The sequence below is a fragment of the Cupressus sempervirens genome, chromosome 11 (genome assembly GCF_028749045.1).
Source record: "Cupressus sempervirens isolate cs-2001-9-10 chromosome 11, ASM2874904v1, whole genome shotgun sequence".
NCBI lineage: Eukaryota > Viridiplantae > Streptophyta > Pinopsida > Cupressales > Cupressaceae > Cupressus > Cupressus sempervirens.
In genome coordinates this window covers 590,101,633-590,118,291 of record NC_143128.1, presented here as the reverse complement: position 1 = coordinate 590,118,291, position 16,659 = coordinate 590,101,633, and positions in this window count along the sequence as shown.

Below are 16,659 nucleotides of genomic sequence, written 5' to 3'. Positions count from 1 at the left end.
AAAAATGGATCCGACCTATCAGTATACCAACCAATAAGAAACTGGCCACATGCCAACCTGTCTGGTAAATCCTCATTTGCAGCCGGCCAAGTGAAGCAGGACCCACATTCTACACAGTCATACCTTAGCCAATAAAAAAAAATGACCAACTGCCAATGCATGCCAAATTTCATCACTAATATCTGATGGGGCATACTTGGGACCCACCTTCCTTCTGATGTTGTCGCAGTATCACCTTTCATCTCGGCATTATGTCGCTAACGGTGAGGAACACAGATTTTTCGATAGTCCCATAGTGCCCTCTGGGGATCTATCAAAACTCGGTGCTGGAGAAACAACAAGAAAAAGGGAGGACCCACCGGCCACGTGGCTAAAAGGCGCTATGTCACTATGACAAAACAACGTGCAACTTTCCATAGCGAGATAGCACCGAACGTGGATATCTCTTGATCTGACAATGGGGACTTGTAGGCCTGTAGAAACATTAAAATGCACAGGGAAGAAATATCATAAGGTTAGCATAAGCTATTTTGTGCCCCTTTTGAATATTTGGATATTTAAAACTTGTGAACGTTACTACGTTGAATTCAAATGTGGTGATTCTGGCGGGAAGGAAAAAATGACCAACAGTATCTCCATGGGATGAGTGGATATACTAAATGCAAGGTGTTAGAAACATTAAACACCTCTTAGGCCTCAAAAGGACAACTGGGTAAACGTGCATTAAAAAGCGCTTATAGGGGCTTCAATTTTGAGTCCTAAAAACCCACATCTGTTATCAAAACTAGAAACTCTGGGGCTAGATATATAAAACATTTTAGAAAAGTTTTCAAATTTTTTTTAATGAAATTATGAGTACTAGTTCAGTTGATCAACACTGTTACTTTCTACTTCTTTAAGAAACCCACTACCTTGAGAGTTTGTGGTGTATTCAAACCTAAAAGTGCATGAAAAGAAATGATTCATTGAGAAACATGTGATTCGTCACCTGACTCTCTATCCTTCTCTAATATGGGATCATTTACTTTTTTCTCACTTGGACCTTCAATATAGGATAATTTATTTTCACTACATTTATGTCCTTGACTGTATTTTCTATCACAAGTGAAACACAATCCTTTTTCTCTTTTCTCCTTAATTTTTTGTGGATTCAACCTAGTAGGTTGAGGAAGATAAGGTGTTGAATAACCTTTTTCTCTTGTCACATTAGCCTCATGCTTTCTAGGAATCAAGAACTTCAACTCTACCCTATGTGCCAATATAAAAGACTAATTTACTGAGCTAGGACTAAACCTATGTACCTCATGTTGAATTTGATCCTTGAGACCACCCAAGAATTAACCATTCAAGTTCTCCTCTGTAATTGTATCCACTCTTAATGATATATTTTGGAATTTTTCAATATAATCCTTAACCAATCCTATTTATTGAAGTTTGGCAAGTTGGCTAAAGAAGTTTTTTGTCACAATACATTGCTATATTGTGCTTGGAGATCTTCTTTAAAAATTGACCATGATACGGTGAGACTTTTTTTCCTCCTATGAGTACAAAGTCAATGATACCAAATGAATTGATTTGGTTCTAGATATAAGGAAGCCATCATGACCTTTTGTCCATATGGGGTTTGATGTACCTTAAAAAAATTCTCCATTTGATTTATCCATGTTAGAGGATCCTTGTGATTGAATTTACGCATATCCACCTTTGGGAAAAAAAATTCCTAGATCCCATAGGAGTATTAAAATTTGTGTCATTATTAATTGACTTGAAGGTTTCACCTTGATTTCTTGACAACTCCTTCCATGTTCCATTCATATAGGTTCTTAACATGCTTTGTATATTTGATATATCTCCTTGTAGGTCATAAATATCCCTCTTAACCCATTCCTTGAACTTACTTATTTCCTCATTGGGATTACTATCCTATGTTATTTCCCAATCTTGATCAAAAGATTTCCCTAGTATGGTAGCATTCTTTTTGCCTCTTATTGGAGGCCATGTCATGATGTAAACCAATATTTTTGAAATAAATTACACAAATGAAATATAAATTCTCTGATTTTTTAATTTATTTTTTACTTTAACTTACTAGGGTCAAGATAGCCTCAAGAAAAACCCAAAAAAATGGGCAAATGTTTTGCCTTGAAAGAAAAGTTTCCTAATTTTGTAATAAATTTCTTATTTTTGCTTCAATTTATCCAAGCTTTTAAATGCAAGCTCCTCTACTATGTATTCAAAAATTGAATACAAGTTATACTCCAATTCAACAGGATGTGAGAGATATGTAGATCTCAATAAATTGTGTAGAAATAGTAATTTCTACAATAATTTGCTCAAACTTGCTCTGATTCCTCTAAATTTTGGACTATATCTTCTTTAATATATTCTTCAAAAACCCTTTAAAAATCTTTGAAAATTTTGCTAAAATCTAAAAGTTATGTTCTTACCAAAATTGCCCCAATGTTGAGAAAAAATATTACCTCTATGGTGCCAAGATCATGCTCTAATACCACTTGTAATGAAATAATTTACATAATAGAAAAAATGATATGAAATATTGTATAAATACTTGATAATAACTAAGAGTAATAGGCAACTTCAAGGGGACAACCTTGAAATATCTCCAGTGAGAACACACTTCACAATATATCTTGAAATAAGACTCACAGCCTCCTATATATACCTAATTATGCTTAGGTTGAATGGACACAACCATACATAACACCTAGGCTAACCTACCTACCTAAATAATAATATAACAATGACAAAATGACTTATTAAGGATTAACATAGCCACAAGTTGACTATCCATAACCCTATATACACCAATATTAAGGGCATAGAAATAACTGACACTCAAAAACATTGCATATGCCTCCTTAAATAGGTAGCTTTGATCTTTTTCCACTTAACCATAACTATAGATATTAGCATTACAATTACATTCAACCAATTCAATGAATCTAGAGATCTTTTGTTCTTCTTCTCCCCTCTTGAAAGTTCTAGAAACATCTCTTCAAATCTTAGCCTATGATCGCTCAACTAATACTTTTCATGCATTAAATAATCCAACTCATCAATCCTTATCATCACCATGTTTTGATTATTTTGAGAATTCAGCTATTTCAGTTAGATATCTTGATTCCCTCTCAAAATTTTAGTTTTTCGCACTTATTCATAACTACATCCTATTTCTTGTTCATCATGAGATCACTCGATCATCACTAAATAGGCGTTCTTAGCTTACACTATGAAATCTAATCATCACTATCACTTAGCATTCTTTATCACTCTAATAATACTAATACGCGTCTTCTTTTTCCAAATGAATATCATTTTAAAATTGTTTGTGTAACTTCATTTAATTTAATCTACACTAAAATTAGCGAAATGTGTTTAAAAAAAACAAAATTAAACATGTAATTATAGAATATTATACTATTGAACTATCAAGGTAGATTAAGCACCATGCTTCTACCAAATGAAATCAATGTGAGGACTACCTTCCTTGTGAATCCACCTCTTAATATTAAAAAATCTAAAACCATTGACAAATTTCTTATAACAACCAATAAGCTTATGCCTAATCTAATTACATCAAAAACAAAAATGGAAGCCCTTCATAATTCAAATATTGAAGCCACATGGCCAGAGAAGAGGTGATAAGATTCATATGAGGAAAAGGTTTAGATATGTCAACCATGAGATAATCTTTGTAGAAGTGTTGTGAAAGTCTAGTAGAAACCTACTCAATCTCAATGAAGGTGTTGACATGGCCAAGCATGTATTCAATATTTCAATAAGGTTTGTAGTTCTTAAAACCAAAGGTAAATTGTAGAGTCATATCCAAATAAGAATGAACATCATACAAACATCGGTAGGGCCATGGAAAGATGGCCACAAAGCCACAAACACTCCCAAACTACCAAAAAACCAAAAGTTCATTATTTTAAAAAAGAACAATCTTCTACACTTTGAAAAGAAACTATAAAGAAACAATAATCAAGAAATTATACTAAATGTATGAACAAATGAGCTCATCAATCAATGTTCCAAGCCAATCAATCCTCCATAGATGACCTCTTTTGCATAATAAATGATCTCGTCAATCAATGTTCCAAGCCAATCAATCCTCCATAGATGACCTCTTTTGCATAGCCCTAAAAATCAACAATGTGGATACTGCACATAGACTCATGCTTTCCCTGACTAGACCCTTTTGCATTAGTTCTATCACTTGTTTATCCAACTCTACATGTTGTGTTGGATTCAACCAATAGGTTGCTTGATTAGGCAAAGTTGCTCTAGGAATAAAATCAAGATTATGTTGAATATCTCTTTTGGGTGGGAGACCATCAAAGTAGTTCTTTAGGAGCAACATCAACAAACTCCTCCAACACCTTCATTGCCTCAGGTGGCACCACATTTTCTTGTTCTTCTCCTATTTTTAGTACTAGTGCATAACAAAAAATTATTACTTTCATTTCTTTGACAACTTCTCTTGTAGACAACATGGTTTCATTCTTCTTTTCATCCTTAAGAGGCAACAAAACCACTTTATTGCAATCCTTCCAAAATGTGTAAGTATTTTTCTCCCAGTCATGCATGACCTTCCTATCACACTGCCATGGTCTTCCCAACAACATATAGCAAGCATCCATAGGGATAACATCACACCATATCTCATCCTTATAAAAATTTCCTATGGTAAATCTGACTAAACATCTTTTATCAACTTTTACTTCATTTCCTTTCTTAAACCATGCAATACAATAAGGGTGAGGGTGCTTTTCACATTGTAAATTTAATTTCTCTACCATTTCTCTAGACACCATATTATCACAACTACCCCCATCAACATTAAATTGACATATCTTTCCACTAGAAGTGCATCTAGTTCTAAAAATGTTGGTATGAATCCACAAATCATCAGAGTTCTTTTTAGGAACTTCATCTTTTTCTGGGATGATCATTTATCTCCTCATCATGAGGGTTTCTCACACATCTAGTGAGAATTATTGCTCCTCCTCTTCTAGCTAAGCTAGGTTCACTCTTGGTTGTCTTCTTTGATTTATTTCTAGCATGTTATAATTTGAGCATTGAAAGGCTCTATGTCCTTCTTCTCCACATCTGAAATAGGTAAAGGGACTTCGTTAGTTTCCCGTCCTCTTCCGCTACCATAACCTCATCCTCACTAAAATCCCCTTCCTCTTTCCTATTTTGTAGGATCTTGTGTGGAGTTTGTATTTCTTTCAAATCCTTGGGAGGATTCTCCTTAACTGTAGTTAGAAGCTCCGCGAAATAGTGTTGAAGGATCCCTTCTTCCTCCTCTATTCCTTTGATTATACTATCAATTCTACTTTTCTTCAGCCTTTAGAGCTAATTGGTAGGCTTCCTCCATACTGCTAACATGATGCATGCTCAGTTCATCTTGGATAGAAAATTTAAGGGCATTCATATATCTAGCAACCACCTACTCATCATCTTCTTGATGCTCTATTCTCATGGATAACTTATAGAATTCATTTGTGTATGCTTGTACAGAAGATAATTTTTTCTTCAAATTCTAGAACTTACGAAACATGGTTTGTGACTATTCTAATGGTGAGAACTTTTCTCAAAGCTTTTTCTCCATCTTGCTCCATGTTTTGATCTTTTCCTTTTATTTTCTGGTTTGTTCCTTTTGGAGGTGATCCCACCATATCATTACATGTCCCTTTAATTTTGTGTAGGAAAACTTCATCTTCTTTCCCTCTACCATAGGCTTCCATTCAAAAAATTTGCCCATCTCATTTATCCAGTCTATCAACTCTTCTGGATTAAGACTACCAGCATAGTCTAAGACTTCAATCTTGATCCCTTCATTTTTCCCCTCTAAAGCCCGAAGCACTCCATCTTCATAGCTCAACTCTTCCAAGGGTTCTTCTTAATTTTCTTCATTTTGATTAACACCTCTTCAATTTCCCTCTTCATCTAATTTGTCCTCTCCTTGTGCTACTAGTATTCCTTGACTATCCATTCTATTATTCAATTGTTCAATCTACCTCTGCATATCCAACATAAATCTTTGCATTAGAGTGACACCTCCCCTTCCTCTTCCTCTTCCTCTTCCCCTCCTAGCCATCTTCTTGCTCTAATACCAAATAATGTAGCCCAAACCCCTTTCAAAATAATACTCAGAAAATAATAACACAACACAGATTTTCAAAATACTAGATTCTTCATTCAACTTCTCTAACTCTATTTTACCTTACAATGAAATCAAAGGCCTAGTTATTATAATTTTGAAAATTACTATATTTGGAAAATTTTTGGAAAAGAAATAGAATTTTCCATTTTTGGCAATTTCTAAAATTCATCCTGCAAATCCTTATTTTTGCCAAGAAAAGCCCCCAACTAAGGCAAGATGAATTGTCAACCAATATACAAAATCAAAAGTATGATTTTAGATTTATTAAAAAAACATCTTTCTAAAAAACTAGAAAAAAACCAAGAACTCAATTTCGAAGGTTAAGATGAAATTTCAAGCTTCCAAAAAAATGTTAAAATAGTCGCCTATCCATTTGAGCTCGATCAACAATCCAAATAACTCCTCTTCACATGATTGCCTATAAAATTTCAACCAAAACTCATATCCGAGTCAAAAGTTATGACTCTCAGAAGTTGATACATCATGATGCTTCTTGATTAAGATCCAATTATAGTCATTGACTATTTTGGTGATCAATTAAAGCTACAAAAACATGTACACTTCACAAATCAGCTTAGATAAAACTAATATACAAATTGAATACTCAAAATTCACTAAAGTTAACTTCGTAATTTTCTTACCATCTCCAATTTGGATCGCATCATTTATTGGTGTATGGTTTCTATCAATAAAATAGGGAAACATATTTTCTTCTACTTTATCATTTAAATCTATAATAACACAAAAATCTAAAATGTCAATTATATGAACCAAATACAAATTGAAGATTCATAATAAAATTCATTTTATAATTTTCTTACCACGTCTAATTTTTATTCCATCCATTTTTGTTGATGTTTGGTTGAGATTCATACAAAAGGGTAACAAATGTCCATTTTGTTTTTGAACATTTAAGCTGAAATAATGTGTAGATTCAATTGCGATCAACTTAGAAAACTTTTTTCAAGTGTAAAAATATATTATGTAACTAGTATATAAATGTAATGAATAATGTCAATTATGATCTCTACAAATTGTATCTAATTTGTTTGAATGAGTATACAAAATTTATTATATACACGATTAAGAAATTTTCTATAAATATTTATAAATAAATTTAATAGTTAAAATTACCATCTACAAGGTGTATTTCATCTATTATTGTTTGGTTTAAATCAATAGAAATAGGTGGCTAATATCTTTCTTGATCATACAAACATGAACCATGCATGTGATTAATATATGAAATAATAAAAAGTCATACTTCTACAAATTAATTTTTAAAAAATTGAATAATTGTTCTCACCTTTTTGTTTCCTAATAATAAGATTTTCTTTTTGTATTGCTATACCCAAGTAATTAATGCCCTTCTTTATTCTTTTTATTTCTACATCCCATAAAGGGGAATTGAAAGGTTTCATGCTCAACACTTTTACTTAAGTTTTGAGAAATGGTCTTACTCCTTCATTGAGTGGAATGTCATTTGTGCATTATTTTTTGGATTGAACTATGGTGATATTCATCTCATGGGAATGTTATCTAGCTCAAATATTGCTTGAAACTCAAAAGAGGACATGAAAGGTGCTGAGACATATTTTCTAAATCTCTTAATACATTCACTAAGATATTCTTTCTCATATGCTTTAGTTGGTAAATTTCAGAGCAATGAACTCGCATAATCAATGGAAATTTTGACGTCTTCATTTGAAGCGCCAAATATATTATCTAGATTAGAAACAAATATAAGTAAGTTCTAAAAAATACTTAAAAGAATAAACAGTTCATTTTTAGATGAAGATATAGAAATTAACCTATTTTTTGGTCTTCACTAATGATAAGTCCAAGAATATCATGATCTTCACATTGAACACAACTAGCTATATAAATTTGAAATAAGAAATAATAATAAAAGTCCTCTCCTCTTTGAATTCCTCCATGAAATTATTTATTAGGTGAGTAGTAATGTCTTCATCATCACTCATTCCATACATAATCTGACCCAATCTATTAAAAAAAGTTGTTCTAATATCCTTATTTCTTATGCCTAAATTATAAAGTAAAATAGCAAGATATGATGTCCAAATATGTAACATTATAAATTCTAATTTTAAATTCACTTGCCTATACACATTTTTCAACCACCCCCCTACACGCACATGTGAAATACATAAAAGTATTGGGCAATCAAAGGATAGCCTACAAGTAGTTACAATTTACCAACCTGATCTGTGTACTTCTTTTTCTTGAATAACCTCCAACCAACAATCAACCAAAACCCTAAAATTTAATAGATTTAAATAAAATCACTTTTAAAAAATATTTTTCATTTTTAAAATAATACTTCACAATCCATTAAAATTTTCAAAATATCAAGCCTGTATATTTTTTTATCATTATAATTTTGAAATAAAATTTCTTACTATCATTATAAGAATCATTTTTTAAAAATTTCATATATTTAAATCATATCAATTTGATTTTACAACTTTAAAATAATTCAAAATCATTATATTTTTTTTTTTTAAGTCAAGCTTTTAAAACCAAGCTAAATAACCCAACATGAGCATTAATCATCTACAAAACAAAAACAAGTATTTTAGAATAAAAATGATATAAATCTAGCATAAATAATATTAATGTAAAAATAATAAATTAATTTAAAAAACATTGTTATGGGGAGCTCTATCCACCAACTACAAAAGATTTTCTTATAGAATGAAATTTTAGTTTTTATTTCTCTAAATTTCAATAGTTATGTTTCTATCTATTAATCAGATAGTTTAAACATCACATACTAAGCTTCATTCTAATACTAAAAGTGTTAATAAACATACTAAGCTTCATTCTAATACTAAAAGTGTTAAATTATTAAAATTGACTCTCTCTTTTTTAATTTTCTCCTTAAAATGTAATTGTTTATTAAATTGTAAAATGTCGATCGGCTGGGTAGAATTAGTCGGCTCCAGATGCATATCGGCTTGAAAAGAACATGGCCTATAATTGTACACTTCGTTCTTATAATTGAACGATGTCTACAGGGTAATTTGGCCCACCTCCATTTTTGTAATGTTTGACAGCAGCAAACTCATCAACTGCTCCGAAGCCTACGCCCACCACGATGTATTTTGGTGTCTTCTGTTTGGCATATCTCTCAATGTTTAGCACCCTTTAACTTAATGTCTCCTTTGTTTCTTTATTGAATGATGCGAAATAAAGGGCTATGTCTTTCTTTCTTTCTAAATGTGAATAAGAGCTTGTTAAAGAATTCTTCTAAGCATTTGGGTATGGAAAAATCTGACGACTTCAGAAGATTTACTGCATCTTGCAATAGCCTGCAAGTCAGCAAACTTCCTCCATGCAATTTTTCATCCATGTCTATACTAACTCCTCCAAATCATGCCAGTCCCGATAAGTCCTCTGATGAAGATTTCACAAGCGGATCTCCCAATATCGGTGAGTTGTGGAAGCACTGTTCGGTTATCGTTGTCATGTGTTTTTCACGGTCTATTTTGTGTATGTTTTTTTATGGATGTTTTCTATCACAATAAGCAATTATCACTCCAATTTTTTCCTGATGATACATTATTAAGTATGATATGCAAAAATATGTATAGATTCAAATGTAAGACTTCTTAGACAAAGTTTATAAATTATACTTGTATCAGATTGTTAGTCATTTCTTTAGACAAGTTTGCTAATTGTTACGAGAGAGAATTCTATTGCACAATCTTGCATGTAGTTTTACAATCCTGCGTAAAGCTGAAAGCCTATTTCTCCTAGGTAGATGATATATTGTATGCATTCATAAATTAGTCATTTAATTCTTCACAACTTTACCTTCATCTTATTTTATACAATTATAGAATTTGCTACTCTACCAGTGTTCTTGATTTTCCCGGGTTAATAAAAAATCTAACACAGATTGGTCTCTGTAATTAGACATGAGAAGTATGATATATTCTCATACTTTGATCGTTTCTAGCGAATCCCATCTGCCAGTTTATCACGTAGTCTACATGGGTAGGATCAGAAATTCTAGGCAATTTTTTTAAATTCTAGAGCTTTACCTTGGATTTTCAGTAAAATTCTAGATAACGGTCTCAAATTATGTTGAAGAATAAATCGATCGCATAGTCAATTCCAAGAAAAACCCTAAACTAAATTGGTCTGAATAAGTTCTTGATTTTGCAATCAAGAATTTCATTTTTAATTGTTTACACTAGTAGCTTATGATTTCTAACGCTCAATAACTTTTTGGCATTGACAGCAAGCAATAGAAGATGGAAGCCAACAGTGGAACAACTTGCAATACTAGAAGATGTCTACAACAGAGGAATTCAGAGTCCCACTTCTGATCAGATAGATCAAATTACCATACTTCTCCCGATATACGGAGCATTACAAGGCAAGAATGTGTTCTACTGGTTCCAAAATCATAAGTGGAGCGACGGGCAGAAGAGAAAAAGAGATACAGCCTATGAGGCTACGTCCCTAACAATAAAGGTGTCTACCTCTTCCTCAAATGCCAATACTGTAAAAAAGGTGATTATACTGCTAAGAATAGAGTATTTATTGCAAAGTTTTCCTTACAATAAGGTATTAATACAATGGCTTGTATACTATATAGTGCATCTAGAAATCTATAAAAAAGGGTGTTTTCAAAATGCTGTTAACTACCCAAATCATATCAATGCCCTATCTATCTGTGTAGGAATCAGCAGGGTTGGATAAGGAGTGGGCAATTGAAGAAGTAAAAGCTAGTGAGTTCCCAAGGAAGAGATTGAGATTTGAACAAACAAGAATGGATAGATCAATTCGCCTTCTTAATAAGGAGAATTGTTGGAAAACTTAAACGTTGAAGAGTCAGCAAGTTGTCCTCGAGCCCCACGCCCATCTACCCTGTCAGGTCACCGCAGGCATCCATGAACGGCAGACATTTATTTTTTGTAGGTGAGATTTTGAATTTGTACGTTGAGGGGGAAAGATATGACAAAAAGGAATGTTTATTCATTCATTCAGTGAGTTCAAGCAGATCAAGCAGATTAGAGAGAAGTTGCAGAGCTGAGTAGAAAAGGAAGAAGGAAAGAAGTTTGTGCCTGCAGTTGCACATGCTTCCCCTGTTCACTCTATAAGTTTGTCATTGTTAGATTCATCTTGTTGAAGCAGTGATTGCTCCAAGCTGCTGCAGTGGCAGAAAAGAGAAACGTTATAGGAGGCAACATTGTTGAAAATGTAATAGGGAATTTAATTTTATGTTTTAAATGCTTTTAGTTTTTGAAGTTTGTAATAACGTCCTACATGTGGTGGCATACCTAGAGTAGCAGTTCGATGAGCTCTCCAGATATAGCCACCTAGGACCGGGTGTAGATTCTTTAAATTAGAATAGTTATAATGATTGTCAGATTCCAATAATAGGTAGTAGGCAGTTTCGGATTCTTATCCTTTTCTTGGATAGAAGACGGAAAAAAAAAACATGTGGCCTACTGCATGATTGTCAGATTCCAATAATAGGTAGTAGGCGGTTTTCGGATTCTTATCCTTTTCTTGGGGTAGAAGACGAAAAAATGTTTCTCATCCTTTTATTAGAAAAGGAGAGTCATTTTTAAATAAGCCGGTTGGTTATGTAAGAGGGGCATTCGAATTTGAGTAAGATAGAAAGTTGCAGTTTTAGTGTTTTTTTCAGTTTTGGAAGATTTGACTTTGGAGAGAAAAGAATGCGTTTTGGTTTATTGTGCAAGTTTCAGTGGTTTGAGGGTTGGTACAGATTTTCATTGGAAACAAATTTTAGTTTTCTTGTGGTGTTCTTCTGTGTTTTGCAGCAGAGAATACGAAGATTCAAATTTTTATATATATCTTGGTGTCAACATGGAATTTCTTGAAGAACCATTTTTTATGAATGTCTAGTGTTAAATCCTGTATCTATCAATTCATGCAATCAAATGATTAGAAAGGATATAGATAATCGACTATTGAATTTGGTGGCAGTTCGATCTTGGGTGATGTACGTGCCCCTTGAAGTAACTCAGTTGAGTGAGTATTCCTCCTGAGCTTTCCAAGGTGTGGCTCTGCATCATTTTTGGTATCAGAGCTTAGCAAAAGGTTTGAGAAAAAGTAGTTGTGTATATGTTTGTGTGATTGGGAAAGATTGAGAGAAATAGTTTGAGAAGAAGTCCAGGAGACTAGATAAGAAGAAAATAACCTAGCTGAGGAATGATGGGACAAGAAGAAGCAACTTTATTGTATCTTTTTAGAAGGTATCGGCAGAGAAAGGATTCTAAATAGAAGGAGATAGAGGAAAAGAAGAAAAGAGAGAAAGAAGAAAGGAGAAAACAAAGAGAAGAGCTAAGCAAGATAGAAGAGGAAATAAAAAGTTTGAGAAGGAAACTTGAAGAGAATGAAGCTAAGTTGAGAAAAAATAAAATGCAGAAAGAAGAAGTGCAGCAAGTAACTATTGGTGAGAGCAGTAATGAGACAAGTCCTATGAGATTTGAGTGTGAACAATTTGTGGTTGGAACAGTAACATGTCCTTTGAAAATAGAGAAGAGTACAATGTTGGAAGGTACTCCTACGGAAAAGATTTTGGAGGCAACTAATGAAGCCTTAAATATGCATAATGAAGAAAAATGTCAAGAGGAATGGCATAAAGATGAAGCTAAGGAATGTGTAACAGAAAGTTCTAAAGAAGAATCCGATTTATGGGAAAAATTTGCAGCCATTGTGGGAGAATGGAAAAGGCATGGCGGTAGTACGGAAACTCAGCTTCAAGAAGAAAGGAAAGAGTGCAATATTGTTATTGTTCTTGAGAAAAGTTGTAATAAGAAAGAGATATTTGAAAGTGAGATTACTACAAAAGATCAAGATGATGATAAATTTTTAATAACGGAAGAAGAGATCAATACGATTCTTAAGATTCAAGATGTGAAACTGGTTGATAGTCAAGAAGCAGATAAGTTTATGGTTACTATTGATGAAGATAGATATGATGCACATTACATGGTATATAAGGAAGCTCATATTCAAAAAGAGAACTCAAATAATCTTAATGATGATGATATATTTTCTTCTAATAATGTTTATGCAGGGATGCAGATTTCATATATAGTGAATCATGCTGGAGAATTTTCTGTGACATTTACAGCATTAAAGAATCAAAGCTACAATGTGGAGAAGTTGGATATTATTTTTGTTTTTCTTGTAGATAAGCTCATCCTAGTTCAAAGAAATTGGAAAGTTCGAAAGAAGAATGAGATTCATTTCTACAACACATCATCTCAAGAGGACTTGAGATTCATTCTACAGGGGAGTATGCTGCAGTGGCAGAAAAGAGAAACATTATAGGAGGCAACATTGTTGAAAATGTAATAGGGAATTTAATGTTATGTTTTAAATGCTTTTAGTTTTTGAAGTTTGTAATAACGTCCTACATGTGGTGGCATACCTAGAGTAGCAGTTCAATGAGCTCTCCAGATATAGCCACCTAGGATCAGGTGTAGATTCTTTAAATTAGAATAGTTTTAATGATTGTCAGATTCCAATAATAGGTAGTAGGCAGTTTCAGATTCTTATCCTTTTCTTGGATAGAAGACGAAAAAAAAAACATGTGGCCTACTGCATGATTGTCAGATTCCAATAATAGGTAGTAGGCGGTTTTTGGATTCTTATCCTTTTCTTGGGGTAGAAGACGAAAAAACATTTCTCATCCTTTTATTAGAAAAGGAGAGTCCGTTTTAAATAAGCCGGTTGGCTATGTAAGAGGGGCATTCGAATTTGAGTAAGATAGAAAGTTGCAGTTTTAGTGTTTTTTTCAGTTTTGGAAGATTCAACTTTGGAGAGAAAATAATGTGTTTTGGTTTTATTGTGCAAGTTTCAGTGGTTTGAGGGTTGGTACGGATTTTCATTGGAAATAAATTTCAGTTTTCTTGTGGTGTTCTTCTGTGTTTTGCAGCAGAGAATACAAAGATTCGAATTTTTATATATATCCTAGTGTCAACATGGCGTTTCTTGAAGAACCATTTTTTATGAATGTCTAGTGTTAAATCCTGTATCTATCAATTCATGCAATCAAATGATTAGAAAGGACATAGATAATCGACTATTGAGTTTGGTGGTAGTTCGATCTTGGGTGATGTACGTGCCCCTCGAAGTAACTCAGTTGAGTGAGTATTCCTCCTAAGCTTTCCAAGGTGTGGCTCTGCATCACAAGCATCATTGTATGTAGCCATTAGAGTTGCAGGTTTAAAATTTATTGAAGTTTGAAGTTTTACCAGTTTAGGGTTGTTTTAGGGTTTTCTAGTTGAAGCCGAATGCTCCCAGATTTTGTAATAGTGTAATGAAAGATTGAATAGAAGGTAAGCAGGCATACTTGAATCCATTTCTCTTCTCTTGTATGTTGCATTTGAGTAATTTGGTTGAAAGCTTAAAGCTTTAGCTCTCTAGTTTTAATGGTGAAAGCATTCACGTTGGAATTTCTTAAGTTATAATTTTTCAGTTGAACAAAACACTTAGCATCCTCTTTCTCAGTTGGAGCCGAGCTCACTCGGCATCTATTGTTGCCAAGCATTTCCTCTGGAGCCGAGCTTACTCGGCATCCATTATTGCCGAGTATTATTTCTTTAAGTGTCGAGCTAACTTGGCACCTATTGCATGTCACTTGACACATCAAGTGTCGAGCAATCTATCACTTAGCACCTTCCTGTGCTGAGCAAGTGCCAAGCAAAATTGGCACTCAGTACTTGCTGCATTTTTTGTGTGCTGAGCTTTCCAAGTGCCGAGTAAAGATTTAGGTTTAGAGTTGTGAGTGTTAAATTTAATTTTTAATTTATATTTCTCACATGGTATCAGAGCTTTAAGGCCCCACATCCATAGTGAGTTAGGGCATTTTTTTTCTTGGGTTATTTGACATGGCAGAAGATGCAAGAAAGATATGGCAGCAGCCACCACCCTTCAATGGGCAAAATTATGATACATGGGCAAAGAAGATGAAGATCATTATGGATGCAAATGATTTGTGGGAGTTTGTAGTTAATGGATTCAATGATGTGACTGATCCAACTCAGTATGCTGCCCTCACAAATGCATAAAAGACTCATTTGAAGGAGTCAAGGAGGAAGGATGCTAAGGAATTAAGTCTTATTGAAGCAGCAATGATAGAGACAGTATTCCCAAAGATTGCAGTAGCAAATTATGCAAAGGAAGCATGGGATATCCTTGAGACAAACTTCAAGGGGACTAATAAAGTTTGTATTGTAAAGCTATAGAACATTAGGAGGGAGTTTGAGAACCTTCAAATGAAGGAGAACGAATTAGTTGCAGACTTCAGTTCAAGGACCTCCAATGTGATTAACCAACTGAAGTCAAATGGAGAAGACTATCAAGAGCAGAGGATAGTGGAAAAGATATTGAGGAGTTTACCTCGTAAATATGACAATTTGGTCATGACCATAGAAGAGGCAAAAGACCTCACTGTTTTGACAATGGATGAGTTGATGGGTACACTTCAAACCCATGAGCATAGGATCAACAGATCTACTTCTTCATCTTCCCAAGAGCAAGCTTTCAAGGCTCAGTCAAATCCAAGAGGATGGGGCAGAGGAAGAAATGGCTCAAGCAGAAACACCAAAGGCAGAGGCCGAGGTAATGGAGGACAAAGAAATGCTGCAGCAGAAAGCTCAGGAAGAGCAGATGGAGCAAGTAGCTCACAAAATACCTCAAGAGGAGGTAAGAAAAACTATAACTCAAATAAGAGTAATGTAGAATGCTAATACTATCATAAATATGGGCATTATGCAAGTGAATGCTAGAAGAAGTAGAAAGATCAATTAAGACAAGCAAATGTGGCTGACGTGAATATGGGAAGTGAAAATACTGCCTTCATCATGTGTAATGTTGGTGAAGAAGGAAGCCCTGAGCTTTGGTACCTCAATAGTGGATGTAGCAACCACATGAGTGGTAATGAAACCTTTTTTTCATTCATTGACAAGAGTTTCAAATCTGAGATTAAAATGGGTAACAATGGAACCCTACCAGTTGTGGGCAAAGGATCTATTATGGTCCGCACCAAGAAAGGTGAGAAGAAAGAAATACAAAATGTGTATTTCACCCTTGGTATGAAGCACAATTTGATGAGCATTGGTCAGCTCATTCAAAATGGATACAAACTGCTGATGGAGAATGACAGGTGTATCATTCAAGAAAAGGATGAGAGCAAGAACCTACTTGCAGCAGTTCAAATGACCAAGAACAAAATGTTTCCCTTGAGAATTGAGACATGTTTCTCATCTCAAGTTGGTGTTGCACCTCCCACACAATCAGCTCTAAGGAGTGTGATTGAAGACCCTTCATGGCTATGGCATCTCAAGTATGGTCATCTTGGCAATGCTTGTTTAAATTTATTGTCAAATAAAAGAATGGTAGATGGTTTGCCACGTGTAGGAAATTCTTGTGACAAGTGTGAGGCTTGTATTTTGGGT